Here is a 12,348-nt window from a genome sequence, read left to right as displayed (position 1 = left end):
CTCGGGGATGAGAATGTGCTGCACCACATGATCACCCTGCTCCTATTAAATGTTGTTGATCTTCATAGTGCTGCAGATTCTCTGCTATCTCAGTTGAAGTGCCTTAAAGTCTCACCCCAATCATCTCTTGATCTTTTGTAGAACAGTTCCCAGTGTTTTTTTTTAGTTATGATTGTGCTGTTTTTAGGCAATATTGCAAAAAGAGAAAAGAAAATTGTGTCATTTTCCAGAATATAGTTGCAGCAGTAATTAGTTGTAAGAAATTCAACTCTGAGTTGTGGGTAGAACTGTTAGAGGAAAACACCCCCTTCTCTTCATTGTTACTGAGAGTTCTCTGTTTGCTCTCCAACTACCTTACAGCCCCCAAAATGCTGAGCAAAATCAGAGCAATCAACCGTTTTGATCACAGCTCAGATGGGGAAGACAGAGGCGTTCATGGATCTATTTGTCTGCAAGTGGACGCAGATTTATGATAGTCTATTTCTTTTTTTAAAGACCAGTTTCTTTCTTCAAATTCGTATAGTTGACACTTCTTGTAGTGGTAAAATTTTAAACTGTCCAGATGACAATGTTTGTCTACACTTCACCCAACAGTGGCCAGGATAGGCTCCAGCATCCTCATGACTCCAGGGTTTGGAAAACAGATGAATGGACTTCATTGTGTTCTGTGGTATGACAAATGGCTTGACATTTTGATTCTTTTCCACCCATGTTAGAAACAGTTACAACAGAAATGGCATAAGAAAACCAATGCAATGCCTTCATTTCACAATTACAGCATCAGTTAAAGGCAAAGTAATTAAAAAAAAGAACCATAAAAAACACACCATGTACAATCTAAGAGTTCACCATAAAGTGGTTAAGCATATTATGAAAAAAGTTTGTAAATAGTTGCTTACCAGAAGTGCAAAATAACAAGATGTACAGAGATTGCTCTGAAAAAAAAAACATGCAAAATGTTCAAACTGCTGATGTGTTAAGAACATCCAGAATGTGAATAAATCAACACACTTTACAGATATTTATTGCAGCAGCAGAAATTTTACAAGAATGATACAACTTTAGAGTCTGTGTCATGCTTTTAGAGAGCAGCAGGGTCCTAACTTTCAGTTTGAGCCACTTCACTTTCCTTCCTCCCTCCAGTCCTTATCAGCTTCATCAGCACCTGGTCTAAGCTACATTTCAGTCTCGCCTCCTCTTTGCTTCCTTGCCAGTTTCTTCCTGTCTGTCAATTAAGTCAGGACAAACACTCCCCTCTCAAGGACAGTCCAGCTGACCAAATCACACACGGCTTCTCTCAAACACTTCTCAGATGACACCAATAAATGTCAGACTTTCATAACCCAGTGTCAAATACAGTTTGTGCTTCAATCCTCTTTATTCCTTTCTCTCAACAACTTAGTAGAGATTGCTCAACTGTAGGATGTGCGAGAGGAGGTGGGGGTGGAGCACTCAGAGCAACCAAGAACTCTCATCACTACTACTGCACTACAGGACAGATCACTTACGCCCTCAGAGGTGAGGAGAGGACGGCTCAGAGCCTGTGCAATGAGGCAGTTGGCGTGTTCTTCAATAGCAGAGACAGTGCAGGCTGTGTTTTAAGGATCCAGTTCAAGGAAAATCATGTTTTTAAAATGTTTTTGTGGCATTGATGGAGGACATATGTAAAGAAAATTGAGATATAATTATTATGTCTTTATTCAAATAGTTGTGAATCATGAGCAGACAAAAAAAATGAGTTTATTTTTTTGATAGGAAATAAAATGGACAAGCAACAAGCTCCCTCCTCTGCTCCGTTCTGATGCATCCACATGCAGACAAATACTGTAGATCCATGTATATCTTAATTTTCCTCGTCTGAGCTGGAATCTGGCTCAGACCTGTATGGATGGATAGTTCAAGTACTGCTTGCCAGGAGGCTGATTGTTGCTTTACTAATGAGTTTTCAAAACATTTTTATTCCCAACTTGTCACATATTGATGCTTAAGGACCCTTCTGCATCACTTTTTTACGTTTTGGGTGTCCCCAACTTGTTGTTTTTTGATGTGCTGGGAACCTGAACTAAACAACAATATGTGACGACTTGGAGGTGAAAATGTCTTGGATTTTTTTGTCAAGAAACTGGGTCTCAGTAGCCATCAGCCGTTCCCTTTGTTAAAGGTCAAAGCTATTGACCACCATAGACTGTGTGTGAGTTCACTCATTTTAGACCTGTGAAATTTTGCAGTATTTCCACACTCCAGTTCTTCATCCTATGATTAATTAGAGCATATCATGGTTGAGGACACATAACCTCAACTTGCTCACAGGTGAGAGGTTGGATTAAAATCCCCAATGTTTCAAAAGATATCTCTAGAAGATGGAAAAAACCTGTGGCTGATGTTCAACATGGTGAGGGGACTTACCAATAGGTTTCTAAGATTATTTCTCCCTATCAAAATTTTGACCTGCTGCCAGGAACTCCACCTACAAGAGGTCAACTATACTCACTCTTAAGCTATGTTCACGCCAACCTCAGAAACGCTCGTTCAAGTGACTATTTTCAATAAAAAATCTATATTAACTCTCTTCAAAACTCTCGCGTAAAAAAAAATAAAGAAAAAAAGTATTAAACTTTCTAATGGAAATAATCAGCACACACTTTTGATTTTTAATACTACATTAATGACTTTACAGTTAAAAATTATTTAATAACTTTTCTAATGAAAATGACCTGTACATTTTTTTAAACTTGTGTAACCTGATTTATTTAAAAAAAAAAAAGCATGCATTCCTATATTTTACATTAATGACTCTTACAATGGAATATAGCCTGCAAACATATATATTTTTTATGTTTGTACTTGATTTAAATCGTGATTGATATTAATGATTTTTTTTTTTCATTTATCTTATGAAAAATAATCTGCATATTTTTTCTGAATTTTGATAACAGATCTGCATTTGCAATGACAAACTCTGAAGTAGTGTTATATCTACCTAAATACTCATGTGATTTATTGCTACTTGAGGATCTATAATAACCTGAATCTATGTTGGAAATACATAAATATCTGATGTTAAGTTACAAACCGGATAATGATAATACATGTAAAAGAAATGTTAAAGTCGAGCCGGGGTGGGATTATATAAGTTCGCTTCCTTCCACTCCCTTTCAGGGCATCTCTTAATGTCTAGTTATCCTGTGTTTGAAATGTCTTCATGGATGTAAACTTCTGATGATTGGTTGCACATGAATTTACTTTTTTTTCTTCTTGATTGCTTGAAATAAACCATTTCTAATCTAATCTGACATCTCTGTACTACTAGGCAATATCTTCAGTGTGTCCTGTGAAACGACAGGAGTTAACAAGGCTAGCAACTGTCACTAAGAACTTTTCTGACAACCAGATCCAACGACAATATCAAATGCAACGTTTTAAACATAAAGCAAGATGAAACATCACCAAGCAAATACAAATTTAACATAAAAGAAGTGTGGATATACAGAAGACATTGCTGAGTAGTACATAGACATGAACAAATGTTCAATAAACTTGATCACTACATGGACAATTGACTAAAAACATAGACAGTGGATGCAAAAACATATGTTTGCCACAAATGGAACCCCATACAGCACTGGCTGCACATGTTGAGAAATGTATGTGGAAATAGTCACTTTCTGAAAAAAAAGTAAAGAATTCATTTGTGTGGTCTGGGGGGGTGTTAGGTTTCCTGCCCTAAAAGTTTCCCTGCTTCGAGTCCGGTCAAAGTCACACCCCCAAGTGCTGTATACCCCACTGTGACTGGTTGGTTCGTCAGCTCCACTGTAAAAGGGCCATTCATACAAAACTTGTGGGCTGTACCAACATAAAACTATAATAAATATCAACTGGGGGGTCGGAAATGCCCCGCGGGCTGCCAGTTTGAGACCCTTGGTTTGGGTAATAAAAGTCTAGTGAGAACAACATGGGCTAAACAACACATTCAAGAATACGCGTTCTAGAACTCATGTCACATGTTCAATGTGAATGTATAGGATCAGGACTTCAGATAGAGACTATACAAAGTATTGGCAAGTCTCTGGTTGTCCTGCACCTCTCCTGCTGGTGGTGGTGTCTTCTTGTTACAACAATGGAGAAAACCATGGCAATCGTGCTTTTGGGTCTTTTGTTTTTTAGCTTTTAATAAAGTTGGAAAATTAAAGATCTTTCTACAACAGACACATTTACGATGCTATTATCTCACCTATCAGTGGCTTGGACTCTGGTCAGCCTAAATCAGCAGAGCTAGAACCAGTATACAAAAACAGTAAGGCATAGTACGTAACGACATGAAATATAAATACCACGAGTCCACGTAGAGCAAGAGCGTACAGGACAGAGTGGGGTTCATGGATACACAGCAAAAGAAAAGCAGCTCCACTGGAATCTCATTAGGTTTCAAAACACCCTAAGCCATGGGAAAAATGGCTGGGTCGTGTTTTTGTTTAGAAACGAATGCATAAATTGCAGAGATAATAAAGGAGCATCGAAATGTGACCTAAGCAGAAATGATCAGGACTCTGACCATGTTTTCAGTACTGGTTTGCAATGCTCCAGGCAATCCTATGCAGAGCAAGGGAATGAGATTCACTGAAGAGAATAATGCTTCAGGGGTCTTCTGCCTTCCATCAGTGTTCTTTCTTTTCGGAATCCACACCAAAGGGATTTCTTCTCTTACATTTTGCCTGAACTGCCTGACATTTTTTTGCATTTAGTCCAAGCAATTTCACTCTCACTGGTCTACATCACAGTGCAATACATTTGCCTAATTCCTCTCAAGTCAGAAGGAATGCTTTAAAAAGAGAATGTGCACTTTTCTTGTCAGTAATATGTTGGTAACTTGTTTGATCAATCAGAGCAGAACACATGTTCCTATGAGGGCATGAATTTGAAAGGAGATATTCAGAGAAAAGAAATCTAAAGGAGCTGCAGACTGGAAATTCAGTTTTTCACAGAGTAGAGATCTGAATATGTGGCGGAAGGAGTAGTCAGGGATTCCTTATTCCTTCTTTAGATTGAGTTTTTTCCTTTATTTTAATGTTTTTATTAGCAATCAGTTTCATAACGTCGTTGGGTACATAAATAAATTAGGGAAGAAAAAAACAAATGCAAAGAATGAGGCGTATAGGTGAAGCAGCCACAGTAAAATACCAAACTTTTGAGCCTTAAGGCTTTGGTCCTCAGTGGAGAACGAACAATCAACTTTCTTTCCAATAGAAGGTTTCAGAGTAGAGCTGCTGGTTTGCACAAGTAGAAGCCGTCTGTTCAGATGGTTCAGGCCAAGCATATCCACAGTCTGACCGATGGGCCAAATGTTCAAACTTCCAGCAGGCTCCTTTCATAAAATCAATAATATGCAGCCACCAGGACGTTCCTAAATCTTTGTGTACATTGTTGTGATTGTGGTTGTCTAAGTTTTATTTTTGGTTCCACCATGAAGATGCACTACCAGACAAAACAAGCAAATCGGGAATGAATGGTGCAAAAAAATTTGACAGTTGTGTCAGGGTTTGTAGACAGATCCCAACGCAGAGCCAGACTGAGTGTTAATTCAGAGGAGATTTATTTGATGGAAACAGCAACAAACTAAGGAGCAGGTAGGCGGTGGAGGCAGGAGGCTTTGACCAAAGAGAGCTGCAACAGGAACTAGGAGGCCACATGGAAGTGGAATAACCTGGCAGGGAGGAAGAGCCAGGAGGAGGCTTTTAAAGCTGATTTAATTGGAAGCAGGTGTGCAGCGTCACCAGTTAGAGAGGGCCACGCCTCCTGCCCCGCGCCACCCTGTGAACAAAGGAGACAAAACATAAGTACAAAAACACAAAACCAAATAAAGTAAACCCCAAACCATAACAAGTTGTAATTGGTAAAAATCTATTTAGATGTATTTGTTCTATGGTAAATAGCATTGCAATAAAATGTTTATTAAATTTGAATTTAATGTTATTAAAATAAATTAGAGTGTCAGGCCGAGAGTTTCCCACACCTATTTTCACCTTACCAAATCTGGCTCTCTTTGAAAAATGTTTTGAACACCTCCTTAGGTTTAGGCTTTTGCTAAGAATGTGTCTGTGTCTCCAGGGGATGTGATTCAAAGCTTTTACCTCCAGGATGAAGCCAGTAGAATGTATCTAGGCCTGGGTTAATGAAATCGATCTAAGTTTCAAGATCAATAATCGACCCATTAAACTACAGATCGGTCTAACGGATAAAGCTAAAGTCTGCTAGCTTGATGCTAACGTTTAATGGAATTTCCCATAGGATGGCTAACGTCGGTTGCCCTAAACAGTTTAACATACATTGCTGACTAAATGAACGTCTTTACACTTGCAGGAATTAATTTTCCAAACTCTTGAAAGGATTTTTTTTTTAAGTAACCATTTTTGGTCTAAATCACAGCCTATTTGATTAAACTTTCTTCTTCTTCTGGAATAAGATGTGATGCTATAGCGCAATCGCCCCCTAGTGACCAAACTGAAACGCCCTCCAGGAGAAGCAGAACAAGCTTTTCCGTTTAACAATCCATGTAACACTGTATGCTATTAACAATTTCATTATTATCACACCAATACATTTTACAGTATGTGAATTGTAACAAATTAATGTGAAAATCTTCAAAACATAAAAAGATTAACGTATTGCTAAAACAATGTGTCTAAATGTTTAAACCATGAAGTGAACTAAATTAAATGGAACAAAAGAATCAGAAAAAAATGGAATTGAATCGATACAGGTTCTGGTTAATTATTGAATCGGTTTTGGAAATTATTGGTAAAACCCTGCTCTACTATTATCTTCTTGTCCCTGACATTGGCGCTTGTGAACTAATGTAGGATTAGCTGTTGGAAAGAAATGAAAGAGTTCCCAATCTTTTCAGGACAGTCTGAACCCGGGGTCTACAACAGTCAACACTTAAAGATCCATTAGAGATGTTCTGCTCGAGCGGGTAGCTCGACTCTGCATCGAATCTCTCAAAGCGGAAGTGTCACTGGTGGAGTATCGAGCGCTCGCTTCAGATTTCTTATGATCACTTGACTTTCCAAATGAAGCTTCATTTCGTCAGTTGCGCATTGCCAACCAGTCATGGCAGTTCTGAATTCAGAGCGGGGTTTTCAACAAGTCCTGTGTTTGTGGCCTTAAGAGAGTCGTAATGAGTCGGTCACTGATATTTTATTTCTCTATAAGCTGCCACTCATTTCACTCGCAGCAGACGTACATGAAGAGACAGAGTAAGCAGGGCGGACCCGTGGCCATATAGGAAAATGTTAAAGGTGCTGCAGATCCAGGGGACGCCAGAAAAGATGGAAAAATACTTTCATTTTTGGTCGAGAAATGCTAATTTAACCGGCGATCTAACTTTCTTTACTTATCTCTGAACCTTGAATGATTGAGATGGATCTATAAATATTTATCAGCTTCATTTTAACTGTATGTTGGTGCAGTGGTTAAAGCTCTCCCCCAATGATGAGAAGTTACATGGTTAAAGACTAGCTCAGAGCAAGTTCATGTTTTAATCATAAGTGGTTATTATTTAAGTTTTAAGAAATAAAATCAAATGAATATTTATTTGTTTCTACAAATATCAGGCAGTTATATGTCTCTGTTCAGGACAGTGGTGGTGGGGGGGTATCTGGATTGCCGACTTTTTTTGTGATTGATTAAAATATATATATTTTTTCTTTTGGCTTTACACATTTTCGTTAATATTTTGTGTTATGGTTGCAGTATTTTTGTCATGTTTCAGCTTTGTTTTTTTAAAAGGAAAAAATATGTTAAAAATACATATTTTCAAGTAGGATTGTAGAATTATGTATCCATCATTCATTTTTTACATTTTATGTGCTGTAAATAAATGAATGAAACAGAGAAAAACCTGTTTTTAGTATAAACAATTCATTTTGGGCATCATTTTATATTATTGCTAGTTATAAATCAATGAAAGCAACAACACAATCTAGAGAGATGACTGTTCTTAGTAAGCCGAGCCAGAAGAGATGGTTTTTCTAAGGATAACCAGCAAGCGAGCCATTATAAAAAGAGGGACAGGGTCAAATTTGAAGTCAGTTTGGTAGAACATTTTATTTGCTGGCATTTTCAATCAGATCGATTTACACACCTAACATTTTTTCATATTAATAAATGTATGCACACATTCAACACAGATGGGCCTACATATTAGCAGTTCCACAATGATTTTACTGTTCTATTTCTTTCATGAAATGTGGTGTTTTAAAGATATCACTTATTATTTTTAAACCCATCTCCCAAACAAACAGTATTTGCTTTACACATTTTAATCATAAATTGTTAATTTGACACAACCTTGTTATGATTATTTATGAAAGAAACAGATTTTGGAAATCATAAAAGTTTTATTGCTGCATGTGACTTAACACACATAATGACTCACACTTTCATGACACACTGGTCTTTTTTTTCTTCCATAGTGATGCAATTTTGTTGTTCGGCCAACAGATGTCACTAGTTTTTAGTGTGTCAAATGCTTCACAATCCCGAACCATTTCAATACAAATTGGTTCATTTTGGTTCAGTGGTTCAGAAAGCTTTGGTTTCTCCATCTCTACCCTACAGTTTATTTTACCATTGTTGGTGCATCTTAGCCAAAAAAAAAAAGTGAACTAATTGAAAATTAATCAGAGCTAATTAATTGACTTTAATTATTATTATTATTATTTTTTTTTTTATAGGAAAACCGCTTTATCCTCCAGCACACGTTATGTATGAGTTTTGGTTGTGCTCACTGACCTCAAATTGATTTTCTATGGCACACAGGGCTCAAATGTCTGCCAAAATGTTTTAGTATGACTTTGGTGAATTACAAAGCCGCACCACTAGATGGATTAATGCAGCATTACAGTTACTCTAGTCAGGACCCTCGTGGAGTCATACGTACTACGCTTCAACTGTTTGTGAAGGAGTTGAAAGAAGTTTGTCTTATCTGGCTGTCATGTGTTGCTCAATTGGCCTTGTAGTGTGAAAAAGATGATACTTTTGAATTAAAAAAAACAATTTATTTTTCTTCTAAAGAGCCACAACAGAGGGGTAAAAAAAAGGGTCTGAAACGATGCATCCTGGATCTTTACTGCTAGTCCCATTTCTTAGGGTTTTTATCAGATTTCTTATCAATAGTCAAAATAAACATGCAACTTAGCCTGTAAATTCTCTGAAGATCTGAGGGACATTCAGGGGAGATAGTTGTGTGTCAGTCAGCATGGAATTTGTGTGCAGAAGAAAATCTGGAGAAGACATGAATCTTCCCGGCAAGAGAGCCTTAATATCCTAGGAACCTAGTCAATAGAACAACAAAAATATCTATATTTAAAAAAACAAAAACCACCTGGCCAGACAAGCATGGAGAAAATAGCACCTTAGCAGGTCAAGCTATGGCTCTAATGATGAGTGTTTTTAGTATGGCAAGTCCAGAAGGCCAAAAAGCTGCTGGAGGTCTAGGTGTTCAGCAAAAATAATGTCAGAACCAGCCAGAAAGTGTTAAGAATAACAATACCGAACCTTCTCTCCTAACACGGTAATGATTGACAGCTGAAGAAAGTTGCAGGGAAGCAGACATGAAGGTCTCTCAGATCTGAGGAAACCTGAGCAGAACACTTGAACTCTGTAGAAGGGAAAAGGCCGAGGTCACATAGGGGAGGGAAAACCCCCAACAGGAAATGTTTATCAGAGGTCTCTAATCCAAAAGGAAGGTCTGAGGGGTGGCAAAGAATCCAGCAAGAGAAAGAATATTCTAGAAGAATTTCCACTGGTCGGCAACAAAGAAATTGAAGATGAATTTGGAATCAAGGATGAGATGTGAGGAGAACACCAATGAGATTCAGAAACTGACTGGCTTAAAAGAGACGGATTACAAGTGAACCGTGATTGTAATGAAAGGCAAATAGTATGAAAGTATGGCAAGCCATGGAGGCCAAAATACAAGGAAAACAACGTGTTTAATAACATTTTGTCTCAATTTGGGACACAATTGATGACAAGCATTTCTGTTTCCGTAAGTACCAACCTAACATTAGCGCTGGAACAAAAATGGCAAGTATTTTGGAGCTATCCAGTCGTTCAGTTTTGATTTAGATTCCAGCTCAGACGAGGATAACAAAGACGTAGCAAGACGTTTCCAAGTGGATGCATCAGGATAAAGCAGAGCAGGGAGCTTGGCATTGTGGGTCTTACATTACATATACATACATTTTCAAACAGCATTTTTTCATTTGCTCCTAATTCACATTGATTTACATGAAGAAATATTTAAAAAAGCAAATTTAAGATTTATTTGTTTATATATGTCCTCCATTATGCAAAAAATACTGCAGGAAACATGTTAAAAACACAATTTTCATCCGAATGGTTCTTTACTCAATGGACTAGCTAAATGTAAAGCCACAGACATATAAGTGTTTACAACTGCTCTCGTGTAATAATTATACATTACACTTCTAGGACATCTTAGTGGGCTGCACGGTGGCGCAGTGGTTAGCGCTCTCGCCTCACAGCGAGAAGGCCCCGGTTCGAATCCCGGCTGGGACCTTTCTGTGTGGAGTTTACATGTTCTCCCCGTGCATGCGTGGGTTTTCACCGGGGACTCCGGCTTCCTCCCACCGTCCAAAAACATGCTTCATAGGTTCATTGGTGACTCTAAATTGCCCCTAGGTGTGAATGTGAGAGTGGATGTGTGTGTGATTGAGGCCCTGAGACAGACTGGCGACCTGTCCAGGGTGTACCCCACCTTCGCCCATCAGCAGCCGGGATAGGCTCCGGCACCCCCGCGACCCCGAATGGGAAGAAGTGGACAAGACGATGGATGGATGGATGGATGGATGGACATCTTAGTTAACATTTGAGACTATAAAATAAAGAGAACATTTTTCTCTTTTTTTTGGTTTAAGAGCTGCAAGTTTTATAAAATTTATCAAGTACAACTTTGTGATCAGTTGTTCATAATCACAACCCAGTACTTTGATTATTGATTCATTTTCTTCTTGATTCACAGCACTACTATTACAAAACAAAAGCCTTTTAGTAACATCCACTGCAGAACAGGTGAAACAAACCAGGCCTCGAGAGCCAGCGTCCAACATGTTTTCCAATGTTCCGGACATTGTAGCTCCTAATTGTCGAAACACCCCTGATCCAGGTGATCGGCGGCAGATAAAGCTGGATTTCTGAGAAACAAGCAGGATATCAACCTTCAATGCCTGAAGTATAACACTCCCTCAAGCACCACTAAATTGTACCACTAACATGAAAATTACCTGGAAAAATGATAAAAATAATTTAAAATCATCCCATGAAAACTAGATATTGATTTTGAATTATGTTTAGCATTTTTGAGTAAGTTTCTTCATGACTTAGTTTTGTTACTTCTTAGATAACTTATTTTTAAAAATTGAGTTTGCTGTTATTTTTTCCCTCCTTTTAGTTGGTTATCGTGTTTAGTTTACTAATTAAAAAGTTTCTGTCAACCTGCCTCTGGTCTCCTGAATGTAGGTCCTTTATATAACACCATCCCCAACGGCATCCCAAAGTGATGAAAACAGATTGGGGTTTAATATTAAATAGTAATAGATGGTGAATTCCTCCATAATACAGAACAGACCTAGAAAAGACAGGAAAGCTGAAAAAAGGAGAAGTGACAGTGATTTGGGAAGAGGTATTGTTGAGTCACTGCACCTGCTCTGCAAAAATTCAGCTACAGTCTTACATCTGTCTGTATGCATGCCAAAAAAAACAAATAGTTTTCTTTGTATATTTCACTTTTGAAACATCTCTCAAGTAGTTTCCACTTGTGAATAATCTGTTTTGGTGAAAAAAAAAAAGCTAAAATATAAGGTTTTGTTTGTTTTGTTCGGCAGCATGTTTGGATAACTTTAACAAGATATATTTTATGGAGAACAAAATCTTTGGGGATATTTACAATTGACATTTTTCATATAAAATGATGTAAAAGTAAAGAAATTTGATTTTTTTTTCTTTTAATGTTTAGTTTATTCCTAACTTTAATAATTTTGACAAAATATATTTTTATGGAGAGTAAAATATTTAGTGTGATTTATTCTAGAATAATATTCCTGCTTCTTTTTATTCATATTTATGTTAAAAATTAAATGTTTAAAGTTTTAAAAATTTAGTCTTAGTGTGATTAATAAGTGTTTGTCCTGTTCGGCCCGAGACCTAAGGTGTTTTGGATCATAGCCTCCTGTGCGCTTGAATTTAACACTCCTGGTTTAATGGATTCAGTTTTACTGTAGTTGTGTTCAAAGCATGCTGAAAAGCAAACACGCACGTCTATTGTAA

The sequence above is a fragment of the Oryzias melastigma genome, linkage group LG3 (assembly GCF_002922805.2).
Source record: "Oryzias melastigma strain HK-1 linkage group LG3, ASM292280v2, whole genome shotgun sequence".
NCBI classification, from domain to species: Eukaryota; Metazoa; Chordata; class Actinopteri; order Beloniformes; family Adrianichthyidae; genus Oryzias; species Oryzias melastigma.
This window is presented reverse-complemented; position numbering follows the sequence as displayed.